Here is an 18,065-nt window from a genome sequence, read left to right on the forward strand (position 1 = left end):
TGTTCTCTGACGCACCTCTGAACCAATTTAAAGGTTTGATTGCATTTTGTTTTTAATCAAAGTTTCTTCTTAACAGACAAACAAGCCCAAGGACCATAGACTATGAAATGTCTCACACGGGATAAATTAATGAGAAATCAATTAGTGTAAATCAGTTTTGGGAAAGGCTGCCCCTCAGTAAAGGAAAATTAACGTATTATCTAAGATATTTTTCAAGAAAAATGCCAAACATTGATATTTTGACTATTTTCTGGCAGTTTCAAACTATTTTCGTACATTAAATATGCATTATGGTAGAATCGTTAGTTAGGAAGCTTTATGGGTGTTTCCATTTAAAATGAGACTAGAATATGTTGAAAAACATCCAGTATGATGTTCAAGAACCACGATGTTGTTGCTTTTCTTTTAATTTTCAATTTTTATTAAGTTGATAGCTTTCAGAGACATAGCAGGTTCCCTCGTCGACATATGGATAAAAAGTGATATGTTCTTTGATGCACCCCTGAACCAGCCTTAAGGTTTAATTGCATTTTGTTTTTAATCAACAATTTTATAACAGACAAACAAGCCCAAGGACCTTGGGTTGTGAAAAGGCTCAAGTGGGATAAAAATAATTGAGAAATCAATCAGTGTAAATCAATTTTAAGAATGATCACCTCTCAGCCATTTATTATGATAATATAAATATGTGTTGTGGTGATGTTTTCTGGCTCTTCCCTACCTTCCAAACATAAAAACTCCTAAAGAGATTGAATATGACATAAAATAGCCTACACTTTCCATCATCGTTATAATAATCTAAACAGGCTGATGGCTCGCACTGCACCATCTTTCCTTTTAAGCAATCAATTTCAGGTGCTTAAGTGGGTAAAATCAATGTCAGGTTTTACAGTTATGTTTTTTCAAAGCCAGATGTGTATACGTTTTTCTGACCAGTTGACTTTTTTTGTCTTGTTTGTCGAGTCAGTGTAAAATCTATTTGAGACCCAACTTTTATGTTGTCACAATTGAGTTTTATTTAACATGGTTTTATTGGTTGCACACTATAGTGCTGTCTTGAAGAGGAGAGAGGAGGCTGTTCACGGTACATTTATTCAGTTTGTGCACCGTTATTATGGGTAACAGTCTGAAAAGTGTGTTTACAATGACTGGAAATTTCTCTCAAAACTCAAAGAAGAATAAAGAGAATTAATGTTTGTGTTTATGTCTTTGGGCTTTTTCTGCTTTACTCTCCAAATTTGATATAAGCCGGTAAACTACAGTTCTTTGAAAAGAAGAGCACAGCCCTTGAAAGTTGTTGACCTTTTGAACGTATTTAGACAAGCAAACACTTGAAACAGTATTAATGCATAAAATAATATGAAGATGATGCTTTCAGACAAATTAAACATAAACTTGACATCTAGATTCATCACACAAGGTTCAGGATGAGAATCAAGATTTCAGCTTAGATCCCAAGTTGACCGACCTCTAGCATGTAGAGTCTTTGTTATAGTGTCATCACTCACTTTTCCTGTCAGGAAACTCATCTATAGCTGGCTCAGAGTTGTTAGAGTTTGTCCTGTATATCGCAGCCCTAACAAACAGATTCCAGCAGTGGAGTGTTCATGCAGAAAGAAGCTTCCAAGAAAGCCAAACATTCATCTTATAGGCTCCACAAGTAACTATTGATGTCAAAGAGGGTGTGTTGCTAATCATATTTTATGGTTTTCCCAAACTGGAAAGGCAGTTTACAACTATGTTCTCTGGAATTGTTTGGCGTTATTAGATTGCAGTAAGTAATTCAACTATAACTATGAATTCTGCATTATATCAAGGACTGAAGATATGTCTGAAAGTTGAAGTTGAACAGGACAATAGAGAAATCATCATGGCTTGCAAAGATGAAATTGAGTTTTATAGGATATTTATGGTGTAATCAAACCCTTAAACATATTTCAACTGAAGGGGGCAATAGTAGGATCTGAAGACATGTATATAGTTACTTTTTCCATGTAATGATATCTGTTGTGTGGTAAAATATTGAAAAAAACAGTATCGACATTATCTGGAAGAACTGAGTGAAAGATGCTGAAAACTTTGGTCATGTCAAACAAGTCAATAGCTTGCAATAAATGTCTATGACTAAGCTGTTGCTTTTTAAATGTGTCCACAGCCCACCAATTTTTAAAAGCTTGCATTCACTATGAAGTTGTTATTATTATTCTACAAAGCGAGAGTTTCTCCTTCCAGTCTACGTATCTTCACACATTTCCTCTGTGTGTTTCACCTCCCTGTGCACCACTCAGAGCTGTCACCACTCAACAGAAATGCACACATACACATGCATTTCTTCCTGCAGATACTCTGAACACACATTAATAATGTACACATCAGCTCCGACCACTTTCTCTGGTTCTCTTAAACACACGTACATTTACATTTGTATGCAAACACACGCATGCATAAGCTCACACACTCACACAGAGACGTCCATAGACATTGCCTGCAGCTGTATATTTAGTGACACACACAGTGCCATTAGGGAGCCGAGCGGAGAATCAGTGTACAAGGCCAGAGTGATTGTAAGAAGCCCACTCAAAGGTCTGCCGATTATTTTGGTCTCTGCAGGAAATCATTTACAATAGCACCCATCACCCATCAGTTCATTTAAACATTGCGCTGTTGTGTGCGTTAAGTGTTAAGCCAGTCGCCATAGTATTGATGGGAACTTCGCTGCTTTGTTGTTTGAGTGGTTGACTATAGCGTGCTGAGGAGGCCGTGGTTGTTTAGAGAATAGGTTGCATGGAAATGAGTCATACACAATGTGATGCAACACAGCGGATAGATTTGAATTATGGGGCAATGAACAATGAGGTCATCACAATGCTGGGGGCCTAAATCTCTCAGCGCCATCGTATAACACAGCATTTCTTATCAATGGAGGAAACTACAGCAATAAGGATTGTTTAAAGGCTTATTCATTGGTGTAAATAAAGGACTGGTTGGTTCCCTTCATTGACTCAGGTGCTAAGACAATAGAAGGGGAATTCTGCTTTCATTGTTTTTTGAGCACTGTTTACTGTTACAATTAACATTTACACTTTATTACACATTTAAATGATTTCATATTGTTAAATAGTTGCAGTTCATCCTTTTCGAGAGGTGCCAGTCTCTTATATCTACAATACTGCATGCAGTGATATTTTCCATATCTTTTCCTTCTTCAGCAGATTGTCCACAATCAGCGTCTGCTGTAATACCATCATCCCCAGGCCCCTCTTAAATTTCCTGCTTACTGAGCTTTTACTTTAACTGCATTACATAGATCTTCCACTCCCTGTTCATCTGGTTCCTTTCAGCATAAACCAGGCTGAAAGATCTGACTTGAAGCACTTTGATGGGACTGGTCATCTGATGGTAAATAAGAAAAAGGGAAAAGGAAAGACGAAACTGTCGTTTCTTGTGCTTGTTCATTGGCACAGTTGTGATCATGATTGATATCGAATAGCATATTCATGCCAAGTCTTTGGGAGTGTGAATGAAAGGGAGTATTGATCTGGAGCTTAGCTGCTGGTGTAGTATGATAGGCTGAAGAAGGGCAAGGATGACTAGATAGTCATTCTTGATGGAACAAAGATATTAGCAGATGTAGCAATGATCAATGCCTTGATAATATATGTTTACATTATTTGCGGCATTTTGTCTCAGTCCCAGTGTTATTGAGCGGGCGGAATGTGAATATAGCCTTTTACTCTGTCCAAGGTTGAAGAAGAAAAAGAAAATAATAATAAGAAAATAATCAAGAACTGAGCTTAAACCTATTAGTTTACTTTCACACATCGTATATGAGCCTAAAATAATCTATCCAGTTCAGTGCTACTCATCTGACATATAACCACCACACTTTTTTGCCATGTCTCAGTTTTACATGATACATGGTAGTGTCACGAAAGACAGATGACTACCACTACGACTTACTGGCCTGGAGCAATAACTTCCATGCACCGCATGTCTATTTTCTAACCATGTGAGACATTGTACTCTTAGTCTCTTTAAGTGTGCTTACATGCATTTTGAACCCTCTGATTGGTTCTCACTCAGACTGTATGTGTGATAAATGAGATGACATTCAGTACATGGACCTAGAAGAGTGTAAGAGGATATTTAGACTAAAGGAAGTGTTTGATAAATTATATTTGGTCTTTTAAAACCAATCTCTGCGTGAAAACATATGTCTGGGAATTACTTTAAGCTATGTATAATGGTTAAAATGATATATGTGGTGCATGCAAGTCCTGAAATGTCTGAATGTGTCTGTGCAATCATGTATTGAAATATCTCATTGTCCAGACTTAAGCAAAGTTGATTACAGTTCAGCGGTTCACAGTATCTGGACAAATCAACCAGTTTTATTTATCATGTACACCTACGTTCCTGATTCCCTTTCTTTCTTTCCCTCCCTCTTTCAAAGATTTATGTGGGCCACATAGAGAAGAGTCTTTAATTTTACGCCTGGGTAAACCATATACACTATTGCTCCACATTCCCCGTGCTTATAGAGAGTCTGCTGAAGGACAGGAAGAGAATTGCGGTTTTAAAATGAATATATAGGGGACTCCGCCCTTTAAAGAAAGGCCTTGGATGGCTTGGATTTGCCATAAATCTCCGCCAACAGGCATCAGCACAATTTCCATTGTGTTATGATGCAATTGGTCGCTTAAAGCATAATTACAGAGCGTAATACATGAAAAAACCATCATGAAAGCATACTGTAGCATCATCCTAATTACATACGGAGAGCTGATGAATAATGGGGATGACACTGGACATCAATACAGCCACTACCTCTCATAATAGAAAACACAATTGTTTTACTGTGGGAAAATGGGGGTCATCTATCATGTAGAATCTACTCTGTTTTTTTTTTTTAGAAAGACATTGAGCCTTGAGACCTTAAAAAAATCCTCATCCATCCATTGTTCATTCACCCCCTCCCCAGAGTCCTCTTGATCAGTTCCCCTGCTTAGCCTGAAGCTATAGCTACAACTGTTCTCTATCTGAGGCCCCTCTTACATTCATTTGATCAAAGTCCTGCATTTATCACCTTAAGTGTACTCAGACTGTTTTAAATCTTTTCCCTTTCGCTCTTTTCTTGAAACACTCACCAGCAACTAAAGAGAGAAACTAGAAATTTTTCAACTGCCCTATATTTGTCTAGGTTACTCTGAGGTATAAAGTTAGCATCGTTACATTAGCTTAAACATTTGAGTTTAGCTAACACTTAGCCTTTGGAACATGTTTGACTTTAGGGTGATGCCAGCTTTCTCTCCTTCTCTCTCTCTCAAAAAAAAGATGAAATAAAAGAGCTATTTCAGGATCACGTAAGAAAGATGAACTGTTTCCTAGTCTGATTCAATTCTTTGGTTGCTTCCCCAATTTTCAATTTACGTGCTTCCCTAAAGTGGAATCTTTCTTCCCTTGGTTTGAAAAGCACAATAGTATTGTTTGTACAGTTCTTTTTGTGAATGAATTAGCTTATCACACCTTGGTCATTTGCTTGAACGCAAAGCACTTCCATACTCAATTCTTGATGCTGCTATCACAACAGCTGCATTAGTCTCAGTTTTCCATGTCGTTTTTTCCTCTGCTATCTGCAGTTTTTCTTGTCCTTGTGGCAGCCCTTCTTATTCAGCATACAACGATAGAATACAATGTTTGTAGCCATATGCTGCCACCATTAGTTTCGTAACAATACAGCCTCTGTACTTACGCTGCCTAAGGTAACTGCTACAGAAAGCAACTGTTGCATTTTTTGAATTTTGGTATAGTTATCCTACGTGTTGATTCAGGTACCAGCTCTACTATGGGCCCATCAGCAAACACATACTAAACATACCTACTTTCCAAATTAAATAAGGGAACATTACTTCTTATAATGGCACTGGAAATAGGAAGTAAATTACATTCAGTGTGAATGTAATTCCAGTGTTTACAGAGTTAGTGTGATTGCAAGGAAAAAATATACCAAAAATATACTTTATCTAGTTGTAGTTTTCCCTGTGTGTTTCATGGAAACTTAAATTAGACTTTATTTAAGACTTCCTCTGTAGGGATGCAACAAACTGGTGGTGTACTAGTGTTGTGTGCTCTCACTATTGCGCTGGCTATGTCTTTGTTTCTTTTTCCTCTTTTGCACTTGCTACTGTTTATGAGTTGTAATGAAAAAATCCCTTCCCCTGTTTTGCTGCTTACACAAACATGGTGTTTCACCACTTTACATTTACATTCAATCCCATTTCTTTTCGATCCTTCTTCCACCACTCCTTACTTGCTGATTCCACCATTCTTGATCATCTCTGTGTGACTAACCATGTTAAGGGAGATACGAATGAGGGCGCTGGATAGTCGAAGGAGCTTAAAACCAAACGTAATTTCACTAGTTCTCTGTTGTCTGTAGCACTATTCCTGCACTTTAGTCACATGAATACATAGAGACACATGCAACTACATTAACAGAGAACAGTGAATCCATCTTTTGTTGTCTTTGCCCACCCAACCATAGAGACATTGCTCATGGCCTGCTTTACTGGCTGATAGAGCCAGTTCCACAACCCTGTCCGAGCGCTCCACAGAGGTTTCACACGTTGCATGGGTGTGTGTTAATGCGGCTGACAAATGTCTTGCATGACAGTGAAAATGCACACAGATAAAGACTGTCTAAAAGAAAATTCAAAAGTCAAAACAGTATATACACTGTTGCTTTTCATTTTATCAGCCTCCCCATGCATAAACAATGTGCGATTTCAGACACTGTACACAGAGTAATAACACACACACACAAATACACACACACACTGAGCTTGGTTATATTGGCACAAAGTTTATCTCGAAAGAAGTTGGGATTATAGGTGGAAATGAAGGTGGCGAGCAAGAGAAAGAGAGAGAGAAAAGGGAAAAGAAAAAGGTTATTCTAATCCTAACAATAATAATAACAAAAGAGAGAGTGTGAGAGAGAAAGATGTGAAAACCAAAATAAAAACAAAGATGCAGTGACAAATACAAAAAAGAACAAAAAAAAAAGAAAAAAAAAGATATGTAACACTAACCATGCATAACTGCCTCTCTGAATTCTGGAAACAGAGCTAACAATTTCCCTTTCTGAAAAGTGTCTCTGGCATTTGGCTGTGAAATGCCACCCATATAAACCAGTTATCATGGCATGAGAGAGCTTTTTAGCTGTAAACTGCCAGCGAGCGCATAGACAGACCATTATAGACTTTGATACCCTGACACTTAAGAGGTCATTATGAGACAGAGCACACACGCACACACACGTGTGCACGTGTGTGCACATACAAGGACACACGAATACTAAACAAGCAATCAGAAGTAAAAGTGGCTTGTGAACTGTCTGGTTCTTGTGTAGAGTGGGTTATGGCTATTCACACAATCTGGAGGGGGGGGGGGGCATTATTCACATTGCACCCCACATTCACCACATATTATAACTATCTGTCTCTATTGTAAAAAATGACAGGGATTTCAGTTCACTGAGCTCGAATAACCCCCACCGTTTTCTCTCTCTCTTCCTCTCTCCTCCTTTCTCCCTTTGTGTCCCTCCCTCTTCTCTCCCCCGTGTCTGCAGAACTGGAACATCCGGCTGGCACTGAGATGTGATTCTCACCAGTTTCATTTCACTTTGACAAAGCAAAGTACACCAGTAACAGGTAAGAAAATAGCACGTGTGTCTGTATTTGTGCATCAAGATTGAATGCACACTATTTCACACTGTAACAATTTTTAAACAGTGGTTAACCAGGGATGTTGACTCAGAACTCGTTCTTATTTACAGCAGGCTTTTTTAAGCCACGGGTATAGTCACGCATATGTACACACACCTGGTGCGTTGTTTTTGCCGACTCTACAGTATACATTATGCTTTTTTAAAATCCAAATATGACCCAGTGTTCTCCCCGGAGGTCTCATGGTTCCATCTGTGCCAGGAAGTTCTCTAATTGGCCCAACAAATGCGTCCTCTGAAACTGCTAATCCAATTAGATTTAACTAAGCTTTAAAAAGAATACAGGAAAAACACGCAATATGCAGTTAATGCAACAGGAATAGAATTAGATATGTAAAGATAGTGGGTTCCGTTAGCCCATTGGGAATAAAAGTGAATTTGAAATAATTGCAATCAGCCTGGTGTTCATTGAAGGCATCAGCTGGAGTTTGCCACAAATCCAGACATTCATCTGCCCATGAAGCCACTCAGCATGGGTTACTTACAGTGTATTTACAAGCTGAGCAGGACCTGTAAAATGTCGAATTTACGAGCTTCCTTTTAATTAGAAATACTGTCTCCTAGAGTTGGGCTGATGAATTGCACATTCAGTTTATTGGTAATCGAGGAGGGTGCAGTTCCTGGGTACTGACAGCTTATCAGAGAATCCTGGTTGCCATCAGTTTTTACATTTTCTTTTTTTTACTCAGGGAAAAAAAAAAAATTGCATCCTTGCTGTAAAAAAGCCCTGAGGTCATGTTTACATGTGGGATCCTATTTGTTATTGATTGAATTGATAATGAGAATGAGGCTATTCTCTCAAACTCCTTCTGCTTCCCTTATTTTAGGGTCTCCGTGTCACATTGTTAAGTTTAATCTGTCATTTCACTGACGTTTCCGACTGCATTCATATGAAATAAAAGACAAGCCAAGATAATATTTGTGTAATTAAGAATGTTATTGTGTGCACGCCCGTTTGAGTTTTGATTGTGTAAGCAGCATATGTGAGTGTGACCACCTCAATGCCCTTCCTGTCTGGTCTTTGTGACTCTGCATGCTTGCCTTCCTTGACTCTCACATGGCTCTGAATGCTTGCTTTGAAATCTAATTCTGTGATAGCAAGGCCACATTTTGTCTTTATTTCACTGAGACAATAAGTAAAAAAGAAAGAACAACAGGAAATGGGATACATCATTCTTCGTATGGGGGATGTGCTTTTTTTTCTCTGCGTCAAACAGGTGTTTCCTGGTCCACACGAACAAACACACAACCTTCAATCACCACATTTCTAATGAGAGCGCAGACTGAAATGAAATCCGTGAATTGGTGAATTGGTTAAACAGTCATTACATGTATACTGAGTAACACATCAAAGCAGTACACAAACAGAATGCTTCGATAAACAAGCAGATGAATGCGAGATATGGTGCAGTCATGCACAATATAGTCACTCATTACAAAGTTAACAAAAATTAAATATCAAGTGTGAAACTGAATTTAAGAAAAGTGAGTCTTGACAAGCTTTGCACCTGTAAACCTGACACAGAAAATATATTGTGGAAAGTTTATGACTGAAGAAAAAAACAAATTTGAGAAAAATACAAAGATAATTCAAATTCCAGTTGTAACACCACTTACACAAATTAGTCTCTGTTCTCTCTTTTTCTGTCAATCTCTCTTACACAGATCCATATGCACACACACACACACACACACTCTCTCTCTCTCTCTCTCCTCTCCCTTGCTGCCACCCAGTGTGTGCAGGCTCATTGTCTTATAATGTGACCTTTGCCTTGTGTCGAGAGGCCTTTATTCGAAGACAATAGGGTCCATATTGTAAACCATGCCAGTCAATGCGGTCCACACAGCTGCCATAAAATGGGTGCAAATTATCCAGGGTCCAAGTTGAGGCTTTGAGACAGGCACTTGTGGCACGCGCGCATGTGTGTTGTCTTTGCTTGTGTGTTTTTGTCTGTACCATTTGTGTCTGTTAGATAGAGGCCATGTTTCCAAAATCAGCAGATGGACTTGCGCAATTAGACTCAGCCTTGTTCTGTGTACACATTGCACACAAACAGACACACGAAAACCCACGCATCCAATGCATACTCGGAAAAATATGCACAGGGCTGGGTGTGACACAGATGTCTCTGAAGCTCCAGACCTGGGAGATGAGGATGGAGTTCTTTCTCTCTAATGGGGCTACGGGGTAATATATATTATTGAATTTCATCAAGATTAAGTAAGATTAGATAAACACATTTTTGTTTTCTTCGTTGAATTACTAAAAATGCTAAAACAAGCAAAATTAAATCTAATTATTATTTGTAAATGGATCAAATGAGCAAATCATCAAATAATTAGGCATATTTTTTGTTTCGTTTTGCACGTATGAAGTGTTTTCATTGAATGCAACGAATTACTCAGCATTATTCAGCATATATTGTCATACTGTGAGAAATTACAAATCTGCTTTTCTTTAACAGAAAATGTATTGTAAATAATTGATAATGAATCATCATTAGTTGCAGTTCCATTCATCCATTAACAAAGAATAAAATGTTACAAAAATATGATAAAAGACTGCGTGACCATGTCTACACCATCTCTGCATTTATCCTCACCAGCCACGTATTGACCCGCTGTGACAGATAGGCTCAGAGGAAATGAGCTTGTGACTGAAAGGTTACGGTTTAAAATCTGTATGGGTACAGTAGCTGGAAAAATCCCGGCAGTTTAAATCCCTCAACAACTACCATCAGGGCTGCGACCTATGGGCATTAACCTTTAACTGTTTCGGTGGAGCAGCTCCGACTCCGGTAGCGTGAGACTGTGTGGCTGTGCTGAACGAGCTCCCAGGTGTGACTGAGTTAATGTGTGAATGTGGTCCACCCTTCTTTCCTGCTCAGCCATTGAGGCAAACATGAACGAGTTCTTTCCCAGTCAACGAGCCGGGCTAAATGAAGCGCATGACTTGATAGCTTACAAACGTGGTACATTTTCGGCCATTATTTCAGCTTTGATTGTTTACAGCTTCTTTGCTGATTTGGTGTATCCACATCTGACAGTCTGGAGAAATTCTGTTGGACTTAGTGTTTGCTGTCTGATATTTGCCGCTGTCTGGTGGCTCTGCATCCTGTTTACTGTGCTTAAAGTATCATTCTTTCCTTTATGCACTCTTTCATCCCTCCTAAGATCAAGCGAGTGCACCTGGGGAGCAAACACACACACACACCTACAGAATAATCAAATACACATGCGGTTTTGACGTAAATGCACAAAGACCCACATGTATACCCCTCACAAGCACAAATACATTGCCACCTGAGTGGATTGGTACAACCCCCAGCACACCCCGTGCAACACAGAAGTACGTGCACACACACACACTTGACAACAGGGACTAGCCCACAGAGATGCTCTCAGTCAACAACTTGGAAAAAAAAGGCAGCTATTTAAGGCCACTGTATTCCAGGAAGGATAAGCCGTCTTATTTGTGCGAAGAAACAAAACAAGTTATGGCAGTTACTATCACTGTTTCTTCCCTACTGTGTCTTCTCCTATTTGGGATGTTTTGCTTATGACTCAGTGCTAATTGTATAAAGTAGACTATATTGAGAATGCAGATTTCCAACGGGCTTGGTATGATGATGAGCAGATGCACTCGCAGATGTTTTCCTTCCATGTGTGTGTTTACCAGTTCAATTATCCCTATCGTATACTGTAGAGATTTGTCGTTCTATTTGGATGCATCAACATGAATTCCAACAAAAACCACGAGTTATCGTAACTCTGTTCGTGCAAGCAGACTTGTTTGATACCTTTGGGAGCGCGACAACGGTTAAACACACACAGACATCTAAACCATGAAATACGCTTTATTTCACTCTAATGCGTTTTGAAAGCAACAGCTGGAAAAGATGCATTGGTCAGAGATTAAAATCTTACTGTTCTAGTTAATAGTTTAAAAGCAGACCTGTTGCTGCATGCCAGTGTTTCACATTTCAAATCTACATATATATCCATTATCATAGAGGATTAAATGCTGTGATTGTGCTCTGTGCGTGTGTGTTTTCAGTTATTGTAAAGAAAGACGCAGACCTCACAAGGATCCAAATGTAATCCTCACATTCAGTTCATGTTTTAGGAACGTGGATCTATCCAGAATGACTACAGTTATGAAAGGGAATCGATGCTGAAGACTTCTAGCTACAACCGGAATATAAGATCTGAGCAGCATAAGATTAATTTTTGATCATATATTTCTTACTGGCACAATAAAGCATTGATGAAACAAGTGAGAATAGTTTTGCAGACCCTGGGTTTCTTTTATTTGAACTTTGTAACTCTATAGAAATAATTTATTCTGTCACTTTGTACTTACTAATGTGTAATTTTTTTTAACATAAATGGGCATTACATTGTTATTACACATACTCAAATGTGTCGATTATATTGCAGCGATAACAAATAAAGTATATGTACATGTAGATTTGCATATTGCATGTGTTTCAACAATGCCGAGTAAAAATAATAGACATTTATTTCAGACATTGCGAACCACCCACCAGCCTCATTGAATCATTCTATTTTAAATGCATCTGCTTGCTCTGGTTTGTTGATTGGAATATATCAGCACACCAGGGATATGAAACTGCAATAAGATCCAGACCTCTACCCTGCGTGATTTGAATATGAAATGATTAGATTATTGATTTTGGTTATTTGGGTCTCCCGCCCGAGGTGATATTGTGGCAGCGCAATCACCATAGCTGACATTTAGCACTGTGTTTACCTTTGCTGTCCCCATTGATTGCTTCAAAATCACCACCCATACATCCTGCTGGAGCTCATTGTATCATCAGTTTTATGCTATTTTGGAGAAGTGATGGATGCAGCTTATCAAAAATGCAACAGCTGTGGTTTGAGTCAGGGCAAAAAATATCCACGTCGCCCTGCAATCACGAAACACTGGTTGCATTTCATTGAATCGAATCTCATTGTAAAAATGGCAGATGCAATTCACGTGGGTGCAGATTTACTCCAGAAGAAGTCTTTAACATATGTTGATAACATGAAGGATTATTATAGTGAAACTGATGAGGGTTAGGATTCAAACCATTTTTGCCCTGCAAACTGAAAACTAAAGCTCAGCCTCAGTCCTGCAGAGAACGGTAGTAAGTCTTGATTTTTATGTAATAATGTTCCAGGTAATGTTCTAGCACTGAATAACCACCACTGTGCTTCCTCAATCCCAGTAAACTTTGAAGAGAATCTCTTCCTCAGTTTAGATTTTTTTTGTTTCCAGGGAGAAGTGAAAATGTAATATCTAACAAAAGTGTTTGCTGACAAATACTCCCATATCAGTGTGGACATCTGTCATGAGACATTTTATACGCATCACGGCTCTGAGCAGCATTGCAGTCATAGTGACTCAAAAAGACTGTAATGTTTAATGTGTTCCGTGATATGTGAAGGGAGAAATTTCTATCTGTGTCCACCAGCGCATTTTCCTACACCTAAGTCAAGGTGACAGTCTGCAAACGGATGTACTTTTTCTCTTAGGTAGATCTTTCTGTGCTTCTGATGCCATTTTCTCAGCAGTCAGACAATCCAACATTAAGTGCCTCCTTTTATATTTATACACCAGTGTTGGTGCTTATGCATTTTTAATTTATGAACAGCACTGTAAGCACCCCAGAAAGGCCTTTTTGAATAAATATTTCAAGACTCTGATATACACAGTTCATATCTGCTCTATAATGCAAGAGCAAAGGTTTGGTCCTAATGTCTTATGCAAAAATCACTTTTTTTCCCCCCTCCTAACTGAATCAGTGGAAACCACAGAGTTTTGAAGTTTGCTGATTCTGAACAAATCTTTGAAATACTTGAATGCACGTGTTTCTGAAAGAGTATTGGGATCTAAAATTAGAGTAGCAGGAGTCTCATTATTTTGGTCCTACCAGTCTCTTTCATGTGAGCTTACGGTAGTTTAAAATGGAAAACAGTGGGTGTAGAGCACCTGAGCATGATGAGAATATTAAATGTTCATAGAGAGACACGGCGAAGTGGATGGCAGAGGACAGAAAGGACATGCAAGCATGTAAGAAAGAAGAAAAAAAAGCATTGAGACAGAGTGCAAGCAAAGAAGTAAACAATGCTGGATGGAGGATAGCAGTCGGCCATGAAAATAAATGGATGGAGAGAACAGGATTGAAGAAAAGTAATTGACAAATGGATAATAAAGCTCAAATGTAAGATGAGGTTTTGAGCATTTTCTCTTGCTAACCAAGCCCAGCTCGTTCACGGGGGTTTAAATCTAGGTCACGAGAGTCGTTTGCTCCCTGTTTGTCTGCCTCCGCTTTAATGCAGCATCACTCACTGCTGAGGTGGCTGTTCTCTGTACTGTACAGGAAAACTTTCTCCCTTCCCCTCTCTCTCTTCTTCACCCGCGAACACAATCACACGCATACACAAACTCTGCCGCGCGCTGCATCTGGCTTTAAGGCATGCCTTTGATGGATCCGTTGTGACAGTACTGGGTTTAGAGCAGTGACAGGGAGTAGGAGAGGGAGACGGCAATGGGGGAGCAAAAAAAGGTAGTATGAAGGAGAAGACAGATGAATCAAAGGGAGGAAAACAACATCAGTGGCGCTGGAATCAGCATCACTGTGTCTGTAGTTGACATAATTGATTGTATCAGAGGAAGTTTTGTACACTATTAACTCTTATGGGGGAACTCAGCTGTAATGCCATGCAGAATTGAATGGCTACATGCGCGTGTGTGCACAGGACTGTGTGCTTGTTATCTGGATATTTGCATGGGGCACAGCCATTTTTGGGTTATGGATTCATTTTTTGTTTGTTTTTTTCATTAGCTAAGCCTAAAAGTAGGCCAACCATAAACTGGACTTCTGCTCTATGCATTGAGTACTTTGATATATTTTGAGTGTTTTGAGTATTTCAGTGAACTAACCTAATTTGCTGGTATGAGGTGGGAGTCAAAACAGTATTCCTCATTATTCCACATTAATCTGTGGGTTGTATAAAGCAGATAAGTTATGAAATCAGTTTTCACTGATAATTGTATTGATTGTGCGTATTCTTAGCATTGAATGAACAAAACTCTAACTCATCTGCAAGCTAAAGTATTGCGTCAAGAGCGTAAATAATGAGTGAAAAAAGTGTAAAAGCATAAAAGCTATTAATTTTTTATTTTGTAAATCAAAACTAACAGGCGCTAAAAGCTGTCGAGAACTGAGTAAACTGGCTCTTCATGACTAATCTGGTGAATCTCGACACCGCCAAGTGGGCTGTTTAATACTTTTCAGCATACGAGCTGCAGTTCCACATATGTGAGAATATACTAGTTTGAAGGGGTTAGCAGTTTTCATACTCAGCGGTCATAATAGAGTGATCACTTACAGTGATGGCAAGCCCACAGATTGCCTGTAAATGATGGATATCGCCATAGTGATTTAACCCATTGGTTTGTGAAATGCTTTTCTGGAGCCTCAAGCTGAGCATTTTTTGCCATTGCGATGTTGTTTTTTAAACCACATCTGGATCTGACTGGGAAGCCCAGGATGCTATGTGTCCAACTTATCCCAACCTAAACCCCGATCTGGTCTACCCTATGTTTTTCTTACAAGGAAAGTGCTTCATGGTGCTCTGACGTCCCTTTTTTAAGGTTATGTGGACATGTGAACACTAACCATGTGACTTTAACTTGTCTGCTATTTTAGATGTGTGACAGTCATGGTGACAATGTAGGGTCAAGTGAATAAGACTCCAGTCATTTAGGCCTAGAGAGTGGTGAGCATCCAACTGACAACCACCAATCGTTCGGGAAAAATGAGTTTTCCCCGAATGGCTGAGAGTGGTGGCAAGAGGTTGATGGGAGTCACTGGGAAAACAATTGCTAAAGCCCTCCAGTCATACAGGCCTACAGAATGATCAGTGGCCCTCTGGCAACCACCTATTGCTAAGGAAAAATGTGTATTCCTCTCTACGGTAAGACGAAATCCTCCTTGTGACTGCTGAAATCGTGGTTTGAAAGGAAGTGATGGACTTGTCTATAAACACCATCCATCTGCAGACAGTATATGGGTAGATTTTATCTCATTGGAACATATCATGACCTAGCTATTTACTGTACAGTTGTTACTCAATTATGAAACTTTAAATAGCTTTTACAGTAAGAGAAAATCTGTAAAGCGCATATCTCCCAGAGACATTATAAACAAATCTTATACAGTCTGGGTGTGAAACTCTGAAACCAGAATCGCCTCGAGGGTTTTGGCAAAGACTAAAATCTGGCCAATGGGTGGCATTGGAAAATGTGAAGGATAGAGGATAAATTTAGTACTTTTAAATGTATTTTCATAAGTTTTATAACTTTTCCCGCTCATAAAGACCTCCCCCATTAGCTATTCTTATTACACCAAAGTAATTAAGTAATAAATAAATGATTACATGACAGAAAAGTTCCTTTCACTATATTCAATAGAAATGTCTGTTTTGTACAATGGGTAGTTAATGTGTAGTTAAACACTGTTAGACTGATGTAAAAGCGAATTTCTTCGGTTCGGCCCACTTAACATCCAAATAGCTTGTATTTGACCCCCGATGTAAGATGAGTTTGACATTCCTGTTCTCGAGAGTCTTTACAAAAAGACTTTGTTGTAGCTAGGCTAGCTAGTTACCTTTCCCCCTGTAACATTATAGATAGTAATAGCATCAGTATCTGTCTCATAATGATTACTGTCTTGAAATTAAATATTTTAAATGATTAAGCATGTCAAAAAAAGTCTACTTTGTCTTAGCTAGCCTTAATTTGCTACTGCAATTGATTTGATTTAGCCTGCTTATTTTTCCATGGAATGATATTGTGTTTCTTTGAAATTCTTTGAAAAGCTGGTCTTAAAAAAGTGATGTTATTGTGTTATATTTAGTTTTCACCCATAGTTATTGTGTTTTTTCTTTCAGAACTGGTGCTGTTTGAATTTTATGTCTCTTTTCATGTTTGACAGTTGAACTTTTTATATCACTATCTAGTGTCAGAGAGCTGTGTTTTATGAAACCCGAATCTTTTAGGGCAGAGTCTAAGGAGGAGAAAAAAGATAAATGCCTTATGTTATTAACTTGCTTTAAGATTCTGCTCAAATCGCTATGATCGCTTTTGGCACTCCCTCTCTCTCACTGCCTCCTGCCATCCTCTCTGTCTCCATCCCTGTGTCACTCCCGCTTTATCCCATCTTTCTATCTCTATTTCTCTTAGCCGTTTTCCTTTCCGACCTTCTTCACGAATCTCCTCCTCCATCTTCTTCCCTCCTCTTTAATCCTTCGTCTTTTTCCTCTCTCCACCCCTCCCCGCTTCTCCACTTCTCCTCCTATCTCAATTCTTGCTTGCACGTCTCCACCTTAGCCCGTCTTGTCTCATGAGGGAGGGAGGGCATATAGAGTTGATTAGATTGGAGCATTAGAAAGTTCAGAGCAAAGCAGAGCAGAACAGAGTGTGGTATCTAGCTGCCAGGCAGACAGAATCAAAACGCCTGTGCCTTACAGACGAGGTCATTGGTGGTGGATTTTCAGGCTGTTTTTGGTGCATCAGATTTCTGTGAGCGTTCTCAGAGCAGCCAGAGGCAGCCATGCGGAAACTGCAGTGGTCCGGTCAAAGCCAGAGACTCCCTAGACGCAATTTTCTGACGGGCATAGCATGTCTAACATGGATGGAGAGGATGAGGTGCTTAGCCCAAAGCTTTGAACTCTTATGAGTGAAAATAATTTGAAAAGAAAATGTAGCTTTTAAAAAATAAAAATGTACTTGTGGGAAAAATCTTGAATCTTCTTTGAACAGCAACAGAGGAAACTAGTCTGTCAGGGCAGTCCAGCCTTCTTTGCATGTTTTTTTCTCATGCAAAATATAAAGGCGGCTTGAATTAGCCATGATCTGCTCTGCCACTGGCCATTATCCCTGATCATGACATGTTAAAACAGAGTAAATGTTGCAGTTAAAGTAACAGACTTCCCTGCTGCTATAAAAAAAGAAAAAAAATGAGGAAATTGAAAACAAAAACATTCTAAACAGCTGTTGTTCAATTTCACTGAGGATGTCAAATTGAGACCACAGTGATCCATACTGATGTAGGGGTGACCTATACCTTTAAGGCGACGCTGAAGCACTCTGCAGCTCTTTGCTACTGACATACAAAGGATTTACAACTGGCACTGTATAAATTGCTAGCTAGGCCACTTGTCTTCAGGGCACTGGTGACAATTGTGCACATTCCTACAGTGAAGC

General features: G+C 39.1%; 1 protein-coding gene across 11 annotated transcripts in view; it reads left to right on the plus strand.

Moving 5' to 3' along the window:
- adgrl3.1 (adhesion G protein-coupled receptor L3.1) overlaps window positions 1-18,065 on the plus strand; it is a 116,710-nt gene that overhangs the window by 5,746 nt on the left and 92,899 nt on the right. For 10 of the 11 annotated variants that reach the window (XM_085164409.1, XM_085164413.1, XM_085164414.1 and 7 more), the window contains exon 2: window positions 7,628-7,709. The gene's annotated coding sequence lies outside the window, so the exon portion shown is untranslated. Of the gene's footprint in view, window positions 1-7,627; window positions 7,710-9,000; window positions 9,089-18,065 lie in introns of all 11 variants that reach the window. The other variant, XM_085164410.1, reaches the window with a different exon arrangement.

This window comes from Neolamprologus multifasciatus, chromosome 6 (genome assembly GCF_963576455.1).
Source record: "Neolamprologus multifasciatus chromosome 6, fNeoMul1.2, whole genome shotgun sequence".
In the NCBI taxonomy this organism is placed as follows: domain Eukaryota; kingdom Metazoa; phylum Chordata; class Actinopteri; order Cichliformes; family Cichlidae; genus Neolamprologus; species Neolamprologus multifasciatus.